General features: G+C 38.8%; 1 long non-coding RNA gene across 3 annotated transcripts in view; it reads left to right on the top strand.

Moving 5' to 3' along the window:
- Window positions 1–12,016, top strand: part of LOC131406363 (uncharacterized) — a 90,627-nt gene that overhangs the window by 19,579 nt on the left and 59,032 nt on the right. For all 3 annotated transcript variants that reach the window (XR_009220119.1, XR_009220117.1, XR_009220118.1), the window contains 2 exons: window positions 6,393–6,465; window positions 7,461–8,513. This is a non-coding gene — a long non-coding RNA (uncharacterized LOC131406363). The remainder of the gene's footprint in view (window positions 1–6,392; window positions 6,466–7,460; window positions 8,514–12,016) is intronic.

Raw genomic sequence — 12,016 nt, 5'->3', positions numbered from 1 at the left:
TAGGCCTGTCTTGCTATAAACTTCCCACTCAGAACCACTTTTGCTGTATCCCATAAATTCTGGCATGTCGTTTTTCATTTTCATTTGTCTCCAGGTATTTTTTTATTTCTTCTTTGATTTCTTTGTTGACCCAGTCGTTATTCAGTAGCATTTTGTTTAATCTCCACGTATTTGTGGCTTTTCTGATTTTCTTCCTATAGTTGATTTCTAGTTTCATACCGTTGTGGTCAGAAAAGATGCTTGGTATTATTTCAATCTTCTTAAATTTATGGAGACTTGTTTTGTGGCCTAATATGTGATCAATCCTGGAGAATGTTCCATGTGCATTTGAAAAGAACGTGTATTCTTTGGTTTTTGGATGGAACGCTCTGTATATATCTACTAGGTCCATCTGTTCTAGTGTGTCATTTAAGGCCAATGTTTCCTTATTGATCTTCTGTTTGGATGATGTATCCGTTGGTGTAAGTGGAGTGTTCAAGTCCCCTACTATTATCGTGTTATTGTCTATTTCTATTTTTATGTCTGTTAATAAGTGCTTTATATATTTAGGTGCACCTACATTGAATGCATAGATATTTACAAGTGTTATAGCCTCTTGTTGGATTGTTCCCTTAATCATTATGTAATGCCCTTCTTTGTCTCTGTACAGTTTTTGTTTTAAAGTCTATTTTGTCTGATATGAGTACTGCTACCCCAGCTTTATTTTCATTGTCATTTGCATGGACTATCTTTTTCCATCCCTTCACTTTCAGTTTGTGAGTATCTTTAGGTCTGAATTGTGTCTCTTGTATGCAGCATATATATGGGTCTTGTTGTTTTATCCCATCAGCCACCCTATGCCTTTTAATTGGAGGATTTAGTCCATTGACATTTAAAGTAGCTATTCATAAGTATGTACTCACTGCCATGTTTTAACTTTTTTTTCCTCAGTGTTTTAGTAGTCCTTCTCTGTTCCTTTCTCCTTCTATGCAGAATTGATAATCTCTTTAGTTTGAGCTCTGTCTGAAAGCTCTACTCTTTAACTCCCCTCCTCCCTCATTTTATGTTTTTGATACACATCTAACCTCGTTTTTGTGCATTTTTATCCATTACCCTCTTATCATGGAGATAGATAATTTTTCCTGTTTGTGGTCTTCTCTTTTCCCCTTAAATCAGTCCCTTTAACATTTCTTGTAGCACTGGTTTCTTGGCGACAAACTCCTTTAATTTTTGCTTGTCTGGGAAATTTTTGATCTTTCTTTCCATTTTGAATGATAACCTTGCTGGGGAGAGTATTCTTGAGTGTAATTTTTTTCTTTTAGCACTTTAAATATATCATGCCATTCTCTTCTAGCCTGTAAGGTTTCTGCTGAGAGGTCAGCTGATAGCCTTATGGGGTTTCTTTTGTATATAACTTGACTTTCTCTTGCGGCTTTTAGGATTCTCTCTTTATCTTTAATTCTGGACATTTTGATTGTTATGTGTCTTGGTGTGGGCCTCTTTGGCTTTATCTTGTTTGGGGCTCTCTGTGCTTCCAGTACCTGGATGTCTGTTTCGTTCCTTAGGTTAAGGAAGTTTTCATCTATTATTTCTTGAAATAGATTCTCTGCCCCTTTGTCTCGCTCTTCTCCTTCCGAGAAACCTATAACACAGATGTTAGTGTGCTTGTTGTTGTCCCAGAGGTCCCTTAGACTGTGCTCACTCTTTTTAATTCTTTTCTCTTTTACCTGTTCAGCTTGGGTAATTTCTTCTAGTCTTTCATCCAGCTGACAGATGTGTTCTTCTGTATCCTCTACTCTGCTTTTGAGTCCCTCTAGTGAATTTTTCATTTCCTGTATCGTATTCTTTATTTCTGATTGGTTCTTTTTTATATCTTCCATTTCTTTGTTGACATTCTCACTGAGTTCATCTATTCTTCTCCCCAGATCAGTGAGCATCCTTAACACTCTTAGTTTGAACTCTCTCTCGGGTAGGTTGCTCATTTTTTTTTCACTTAGTTCCTTTTCTTGGTTTTTGTCCTAGTCCCTTACTTAGAATGTATTCCTTTGCCTCCTCATTTTGCCTCATTCCCTGTGCTTGTGTCTACGTATTAGGTAGGTCAGCTACATCTCCTGCTCTTGGATAGGTGACTTTATGTAAGTGATGCCTTAGGAGGCCTGCAGTATGCTTCACTCAGTTCTCAATGTTCCAGGGGTGACCCCTATGTGGGCTACGTGTGTCCTTCTGTTGTGGCCTGTTTGCTCTTCCTTTAGGCGCCCAGGGAGGCCCAGTTATGCTCCTGGCCAGCTGTTGTAATGCTCAGCTGCTTGTAGTTTTTGTGGGCCCTTCAGTCTCTTTATCAGGTGTGGGGAGCCCCAGCAGAGTTGGCTGCAAGTTCTAATACAACATTTGTGTTGCAGTATTTCTTTTAAGTGAGTAGGCCCCCAGCATGGCAGGTTGTTAGGCTCAGGGCCTTATAATGGCTATAAGCCTCCAGCCTCTAGGTCTCTTGTCAGCTCTCTGAGGATTGCAGCTGGGTGGGGCCGGCCTTTGGCACAGGAGCACCCAATTGTTTCAAGCTTTGGAAGGTGGGGCAAACCCCCTATGTGGGTCTTTGAGAAGCACAAGTCTTCTGCTGCTGACAAGTCCTGCCGCCCACAGGTCCACACACACTGTCAACACAGTCCTGCCCCATGTGCGTGCCCCAACCTCCTGAAGTGGACCCAGTCTCTCCACAGCGGGAGCCCCACACACTCCACCACCGCCCCACACTCTCCACCTGCTCCTTGTGCATGTCCTGCCCCACTGAAGTGGAGTCAGTTACCAGCCTGCAGAGAATCCAGTCACCAATCTATGCAGGCCCACAAGTTGCCTGAGGGCTTGTTGTTGGGTGGGGCCAGTCTCTAGGGTGGGCTGCCTGTCCTGGCTGAGCTGGATTAAATCGGTGCTCTAGTGGCTGGGGCAGACCTGCGCTAGCAGGCCCCAGGGAGAACTCCAATGTCATGTGTGTCAGCACGCCCACACTGGCCCACAACAATGTCCACCACCAATGTCTCAGTCCCTGGAGACGTTTCACCTCTCACCGAGATTCACTCAGGGCCTAGCAGGTGAGTCTCCTCACCAAAGCACTATGCACCTTTCTTTCTGGTGATTTTCAGTTGCTTTCTGAGTCAGGTGAGTTTGCGCATGGGCCCTTTATGAGCCGGTCTTAATTTCTTTGTGAACCAGCTTTTCTGGGGGTACTCCCCAATGTTTTGGTAGCAGGCAAAGTCATATATTCTGGCACTCGTCTCAGTTTTGCTGGGTCCACAATATGCCCACAGCAGGGGCGCTCCCTGGCTCAGGGCCCCACTCCTCCAGGGAGGGCTGCGTTCCTTTGGTTGGCTACTGGGCGGCCGTGAAGCTGTTGGCTTGTGAAGGCGGCGTTTTTTCTCTCCAGAAGGGAGTTTCTGCCTTTTCCATCTCAATTAGTATTGTCCTTTGTTGCAGGAGTTCCTCTAATCCAGTTTTCAGTTCTGCCTCAGAGCTAATTTTTCCGCAAGTAGTTGTAAATTGTCTGTGTCCAGGGAGGAGGTGAGTTCAGAGTCTGCTTACACCGCCATCTTGACTTCCCCCTCAAGTCTTAAAACTAGGTATCTTAAGGGGATACTGGTATATGTTTTTAGGTAAGAGAAACCTTAGGGGAATTTCCTAAGCCAGGGGAGCCTAGAGGGAACTTTGGAGTGAAAGGCACAGGCTGACCTTTTGAATTTGGCTTTAAATTGGAAAGAATTTTACCTATAAAGTCTGAAAAAATTGTTTAGTAGCAACATGAGAGACTGAAAACTCACTCAGCTCCAGAAGAAGGAACACCAGCTCCTCCCAGCTGTGAGGTGTTCTCAGGTGACTGAGAACCTAGTGGGAGTGTCTGAGGCTGAGCCTCATGATGTGCAGTTGTCCCATAGGGAATTCCATTGTGGTCATTCCTTTTAAGTAATTGATAGCTCATCCGGGGACACAAACTTAAGGATTGGTCATCCACATGCTCTGAGCCCCCACCATAGTTTTAGACTGCCAGCAGGAGAAACTGAGATGTGTTAAGAGAGTCTTCATGGCCTTTTTTAGGGAGTGACAGCACACTTCTCACCACAACACAGTCCTTAGAAATTGTTCAGACTTTCTAAAGAAAACAGGAAATCTGGTTTCTAAAAGCCAATCAGTGTCTGAATGGGCAGCCTCCTCCTTGAATTCTGGCTGCCTTCATGTACAATATGTATGGAGCAGACACTTGCAAGTGCTTAACAAAATGGGGATAAATGTAAATGGTTGGATCTTTGGATCAAGATAAACTTGGGTAATTTAAAATTATAGGGGCCAACTGGGGCTCTGTTGAGCCTCCAAAACTTGTACACTGACCATGAGAAGGAATGTTCCAATTAGATAAGATCATTTAAGAAGTGCATTCACTATGTTCACAGCCTTTCAGACAACCCCATGATCTATCTTTAAAGAAGGGCCCAATATGAGCCCCTCCCAGGGTTAATAAGACTCTGAGAGATTTTCTGGGAAACTGCTACCCTTAAACAGTCCAGGGGAAACTAAAATTTAAAAAACTAATGCAATGGTTTAATGCTGCCAGAAATAGTTACTGTTTGTCCCAGCTGAAACTTGACAAGGTATTTGAAAGGATTTAGTAACTTATCATCAGAAATTTGACCAAAGTGGAAGCTTATATTCAAAGCCTGATAGGAATATTTTAGGCTTTCTTCCCTAAATTAAGTTAAAACTAAGTACCCAGAGGGTGCTTAGCAAATTAACGATAATGTAATTGGATGGATGTTATTCCTTTGATAAGTAAATAACCTCCCCTGTTTATTCCCAACACTGTGACCTCTGCAGGAGCTATTATCTAGACCATCCCAGATTACTAAGACTGAAACAAAAACAGGAGGAAAGAAGTTTTTGGAGATGCAGACTGCTATGAAAGCACCCTTGCCCCAAAATCAAAGGAAATTTTTAAAAACAGAGGCTATAAAATCTTTGTTGCATCTGTCTGTGTGTTTATACGTGTGTCCATATGTATGTTATATATGTGATATTTTTCTACCTCCGGTGGTGTAATTTCTAAAAGAGGTCTATTTAATTGGCTTAAAGTAAAAACTTATATAAATGTAATAGACACTAACCCAAATGTCTTTCAAGTTAACATAATAAAAAAAAATCTTTGGTAAATGAAAGGTTATTTAAGTTTGTTGATTTGATTGAAATAAGCATGACTTTAGAGTTATCAGCATTGGATATGATGCAGACCTGCAACCTTCATTCTACCTAGGGTTATTAATAAAATAGGCTGATGTAATCTCTGCTACAAAATTTGTCAGAAAAATAATAACTTAAAATGATAGCTGATTTGTTTAATGTCTCATGAAATTTTTGTGAGTAGTCTAAACATAATTTTGGGGAGGAAATGATTTAGATAGATGTAAATAAAAGAAGAGTTTACAGATAAACTTTTTAGTAATAATTATACTTTATGGCATGTGTACTTAAAATAGCTTCTAAAATCTGTTTGCTAACTTAAAACTTCATAGTTTTGATAGGTTAAATTAAATGATGAAAAATTCATTGAATATATAGATTATTTTCAAATAAAATAAAATATAGAACTATTAATTTCTAAATAAGTCTAAGTTTACCACTTTTGTCTTCTTATTACAGAGAAAGTAAAGATGTTTAGATATATTAGTAAACATTTTTTATGCTTTATTGAAAGATTGTACTATGGAATAGCATATGTTTCTAGAAATTATGAAAAGTATTTACAAATTTGCCAAGCCACAGAATGCTAACGTAAAATGCAGTCCATATGCATTTACTTCTTTATTTTTCACTAGAAATTAAGGTTTCTAAGGTTAAAAGTCCTAATTAATACATGTAGTTAAAACTACTAAAATAATAAGGGAAATATCTAATATGCAAGGAAAATAAAATGTATTTTCAGTAAAATATATATTTATATGGACTATATATATGGAATGGAAATGCATTTTGTTAAGGAAAAAAAAGAGGAAAAGCATAGGACAAAATCTGAATGTAAAAAGAAAGTTATAGAAGGTTTGTGAAAAAGGAACCCTAAGAAACCCTAAGAGTTTTATGCATGATCAAGTTGGCTAAGATTGAAATAAATTTAATTCAGTAAATTTGTTTTTATATCAAAAGTAAGCTGGTGAAAAATTAAAATTTGTTTTCCTCTCTCTTAAAATGAAAGTTTCCTAGGACTTCTCAAATAATTTGTTCTCTCTTCCTACAAAGCGGGAGATACTAAACTAATTAGGTTTATTTGGTATGTTAAATTGCATGGGAAGCATTGTCAAGTAAATGATGATAAACCTCCTTATGTAATATTGTGTAGATAAATATTACTTATTATCTTAATGCTGCTACCTTGCTTCCAGGACCATAGGAGGAAAATGACCATGACTGCATTTTATTATCTAATTTGGGTTACATATGTATCTTACTTAAAAGGTAAGCAGGGTCATTACCAGGCTGGGTATCTTGACAACAGACCATAGTGCCTATTGGAGCACAATTGCCACTGCTCCAGCATGTACGTCAAATAACCAATGAGCACCTGAAAAGATGATTTTATGGAGAAAACAATATTTTGACAACTTTCTCCCAGAGTGGCTCATAAAACTTATGCTTGTTGTACTATATGTCCTAAATATAAGCCCAGGGAAAAAGTTCATGGGTTGCAAGGTCACTTTCCCTTTCCTAAGTGACCCTTTGAAGTATGACAATTGAACTTTGTTCAAATGCCACCATCACAAGGGTATAAATGTCTTAGTAATGATCGGTGTGTTCTCACATTGGATTGAGGCCTTTCCTTGCATAAGAGTGATGGTTTCCGTAATAGGTAAATTATTAGAAAGGGTGATTCCATTTGAGGAATTCCTACCAATTTATTCAATGACAGGGGAATTCATTCCACCAGACAAATACTTAAATCTATTTGTGACATTTGGCTAGTACTGCAACATTTTAATGGTACCATTTTAATGGTACAATCAAAACTTAATTGGCAAAGCTTTCAGAAACATTTAATCTCTCATGGCCAAGAGCTCTTCTGCTAGTACTTCTCTGTCTTAGATCTACCCCTTTTGGTAAACATCAGCTGTCTCATTTTGAATTAATAGCAGGGTGATCTACGCAGTGAGACGAGGAACTGTGTAAACCAACTTTGTTTAAGGTAGATATATTACATTGTTGTCAGGGTCTCATTGAAGTGCTTAAAAAAATGAAATGTTGGTAGCTGATCCCTTTCACAGAGAGCTCCTGGGCAATGACGACTTTAAGGATAATGAACTACAACCTGGAGATTTTATTTATTGGAAAAGGCATTAAATAAAAGACTCTCTGCAGCCCAATTGGAAAGAACCATAACAAGTACTTTTAACCAATCCATGCATTGCAAAATTAGAAGGCATAGACTCATGGATTCACATTTCTCATTTAAAAAGGCTCCTCCACCTGGGTGGATTTCCACTCCTGTTTCTGACACTTGAATTCGACTGACCAAGACAAATACCTCCAAACCAGGATGAGAAGAAGATCGCATCTGTTGTAGACAGCTATCCCAAGACTCCAGATCAGGCCTGTATTCCCAATATTATATCTCCTCATTTAAACCTTTGTAATGCTTAAACCATATATGCATTTTATAGTTGTTCCATTTAAGATTTTCGGAATACTATCATACTTAAAGAAAGCAATTGGTTTGGAACAGACTGGTCTTGAAGACCAGGCGTTTATTGGGTGGTTCCTAATGGAACTCAACGGTTGTGTGGAACAACCTCTGGCCTTGGCTACTGCCTGGATGGCTAAGACACTGCAGCCAGGGTTTCTCTTGGATGCAGGGAAGGATTTTCCCTGAATTAACAACTGTTGCCAATCTTCCTCTCCTTAAGGCCGGAGGGGCGCATTCAGTGTTTCATTGGTATAACCACCTAGAAGCTATATTTGTTTCTTCTTTGGGGCTAGAAGATGTCATATCACATATAGAAGCCCTGAAAAAATTTACTCCACAAGCCCTTAATGATAATCAAGCAGAAATAGCCTTATTAAATACTGAAATGTCTTTAGTAAGAAAGGCTGTCCTTCAAAATAGAATAGCCTTGTTTATTTTAACTGCATTCCAAGGTGATATGGGTGCAATCATTCAAACTGAATACTGTGTTTTTATACCTGATGAATCTTCCAATTTATCGTTTCTGCTAAAACATGAAAACAAGAAAAAGTAGGTGAATGACCTACATGACTGTAGACCTAGTCTTGATTTGTTTAGTTGACTCCCTTCCAGTATTGGCTGCCTTTTGTGATCAAAATTGCAATTCCTATTTCTATGACACCTTAGAATTCTTGTATTAGTCATAATATTCAAACTAATGACTGTTTTCTTTACTCAGTGTTTTAAGACTGGTATCACTGGCTAGAGTAATGATTGCTCAGCAACTTGAGATGGTCGATTGATCTTACAACCCCAGATGAATTTCCTTTTCTGATAAAGACTATGTGTAAGACCTCATTTTGAACTAATCATTTCAAGTATTGATTTATCTGTTCTATGATTTTTATAAATAATGTAACCATAGGAAGTCATGTAAAAGCACATGTACAATGTTTGGGCAATAATCTAAAAATTATTGACAAATTATATAACCTATGAAATGCTTCCCCTGTTAATATATACCTCTATGCTTGTCTACTGTATGCAAGTATTTCCCCCTAATGTGGATAACTGGGCAAATAAATGAAATAAATACCTAGGATTGAGGGACATGATGGACCCAGGGCAGGCAGCAACTACCCTGGAACCAAGGAACAATATTTTGATCATTAATGCTCTCTATCAAAATATTTTTGATCAAAAGGGGAAAATGACCAAAGATTTTCACATATTGAGGTATATGGGGTAACTATTCAGGTTCAAAACTGATTCAGGTTGAACTAAAGAAGCCTGACTTAATGGTATATCAAACATACATTGTACATCTGTTTCTGCCCGGGGTCGGGGGGTCGTCTGCCCACTGCAAGAGATGCCAATAGTCAAGACGCAAGGTGGTAGGAGAAAAAGAGCTTTATTACAGCTTGCTAGCAAGAGGGAAGGTGGCCAACTCATGTCTGAAAATAAAACCATCTTCCAAATCAAAGATTACAGGCCAGTTATATACGGGGCTGGTCTCCGGGTTGGGGAAGCAGCTGGTCTCTGAGTGGGGTATCCATCTGACCTCCAGGTGAGGGCAGACATCTGGTCTTAGTTCCTGATAGTCTTTGGTGTTACTGGATATGCATTAGAGACCAGAGCAACGCCCTATACCCGATCTTTTAGTTGTCCTTTATGATGGCTATGAGCATAGACTCTCTACCTAGGGGTCATCACATTCCTAAGGAACTCAAGACAACAAAGTTATCAACTTATAGCAGCTGGGAGGGGCCATAAAATCCACAAAGCATGTCTGGGCTAGTTCATCAGAGGTCATTCAAAGTTACAATAAGGTTTCTTTTCTACAATATTGTTTCCGTTATGTCAACCTTGTGTTGAGCTGGTATCACATCTGCTCTAACCGTTAAAGTAAAGTTGTACTCTCTTAAGATAAGAATGCACACTTCCCCTTCTTCACCCCATCGGGAATGCCCATATTAGTCCCTTTCCTGACTTCAGGGTCATGTTGACCTGCTAATTTGCAAATGAATGCCTCTTTGAAACATTGATGAATGTGTATCCTGGACGTGTTTAATGTATGTTCTTTGTTCTAAAAAGGTATAAGACTCTACGGAAAACCATGCTTCTCTGGAACACTTTCTACCTTTGTGGAAACTGTCTTCCCAAATTATAATCCTCACACTGGCTCAAGTAAAACTCACCTTATCTCTCTTATCTATAAAGTGATTATTGGTTATTTTGCATCAACACTACTTATGAAAGAGTAGTTGGATCCAAATTTTGTTTTGGCCGTTGGGAAAAACATGTTTATCCTCTCAGATGACTAAAGCTTTTTATTATTTGTGGAGAAGACTTTCCAGATTTACATTTTCTCTAGACAAGTAATCTTTGGGTGAGAGAGCCTTTTTAGCAGCTTGTATTTTTTTTCTTTAGTCTTAGGAATCTGGGACTGTTCTAGATAAGAGTTCCCAGAAAGACCCAGTAAAACTTTTACATCTCAAAGTCACAGGGAAGGAATAAAAATACCTCCAACAAAGACTTTGGTTTCTTAAGACCGGAATATTTACAAACTTTTTAAGATAAATAGGGGAGGTTAGCTGTTTATCAAAGGACTCACATACCCATCCAATTATACATTCTCCAGTTTATTTTTTTCTCTCTGGGTACATAGTTTTATTTTAGCTTGGGGGGAATGCCTAAAACAAATTCCTATCAGTCTCTGAATATTAGCTTCCAATTTGGCCAAATTTTCTATCATAATTTACTAAATCCTCTCAAATATCTTGTCAGGTTTCAGCCAGGACAAACAGTAAATATTTCTGGCACTATTAAACAACACCATTAATTTTTAATTTTAGTTTTCCTTTGGCTTTTTGAGAGAATAATGTAGCAGTTTACCAGAAAATCTCTCAGACTTTCATTAACTCTGGGAGGGGCCATAGAGGAGCCCTTCTTTAAAGGTAGGTAAGGGGGTGTCTGTAAAGCCATTAACTTAATGGGCTTTTATTTACAGTTTTATTGTATGTTCTTTTAGTTACCTCATATTTTTAATTTTTTATAGCCTTTTTAAATGAAACTTTCAATAAAACTTTTTGGGAATTTTGAAGGCATTGCTTTCAAGTGTTCTTAAATAATATTGTTTAATTGGAACATTCCTTCTAATAGCCATTGTTGTTACCCAGAGGGCTGGCAGCAGTTTAGTAGGACTCCCACAAACGGAGTTTAGCCCTCATTTCTGTCCAGCCATATCTAGCTGCAAATGGGGTGCAACCCACATTTCTGTCCAGCCATGTTTTGAGGAACTCAACCTGACGGTTATCAAACCAAGCTCTCAGGACACAAAATAGTAAGATTTTGTTGTTTTTTATAATTATTTGTAGCTTCTGGGACCACAGCTTTTAAGCAGATGTGCTGGAAGGTGGTACACTTGACTCTTTAGAAATTAAAAATTACATTCAATTTATTGGTCCATGGTTCTCAAGTCCAGTGCATAAAAATATATTTTGGAAGTTCAAAGAATCCCCAAAGTGACCATTTTAAATCATCTTTTGTATTCTTGGTCCACTGGGACAAAAAATTTACAAGAGGAGGACAGTAGTTCTTAAACATAAATCCAACTGGAGTTCCTGAGGGAGGGACTTCTCAGGAACTTCTAGAAGATGAAATTCCTATGTTGAAGTGTGGCTGGACAAAGAGACACCAGTTGCAAGCCCCAAGTTGTTACCTGTGCTTCTGACCCACTGGCTACAGCTGTTTGAACAAATGACACAAAAGACAGAATTTGAATACTCACCAAATAGGGAATAAACTCTTACAGGTGGCAATAGCTGTGAGCTTCCATGAGCTAGCTCAAACAGGGAAACCCTTACAGATGGCAACAGCCATGAGCCAAGTTTGCGACAACTGTCTCCTAGTAAATCAACCCCAAATTGGGCTATTAACTCCAGAATCCCAAAGAAAGGTAATGACCTTGACCAAAAGAAGTGAGCATGAAAGGACTCATGGTTGGAGGCGGCAATGATCCGTGGAAATGGTGAGCCCAAGGGGCTCATATAGGTACCATATGTGGTTCTAGCGGACACTAGTCCACAAAGGTGAGATCGCTTCAGCTCCTGCTTTCTGACTTGGAAAAACAGAAGGCAAAACATTTATTTAGGATCAAAGAATTGCAATTCAGGAAGTACAGATTCAGGTAGAAGCCCAAATAATGTCCCACTAGGGAGTAAAAGTCAGGAGCTTTTAAAGCAAAGAAGGGAGGTTTGTATTACAAAGAATTTTAATTGGAGTTGGAGGCAGAAGATAGTCTTGGCTAAATATTTATTGACTATTGATTCTATCTTCAGAAAGCCCACA

The sequence above is a fragment of the Diceros bicornis genome, chromosome 5, assembly GCF_020826845.1.
Source record: "Diceros bicornis minor isolate mBicDic1 chromosome 5, mDicBic1.mat.cur, whole genome shotgun sequence".
Taxonomy (NCBI): Eukaryota; Metazoa; Chordata; class Mammalia; order Perissodactyla; family Rhinocerotidae; genus Diceros; species Diceros bicornis.
This window is presented reverse-complemented; position numbering and strand designations above follow the sequence as displayed.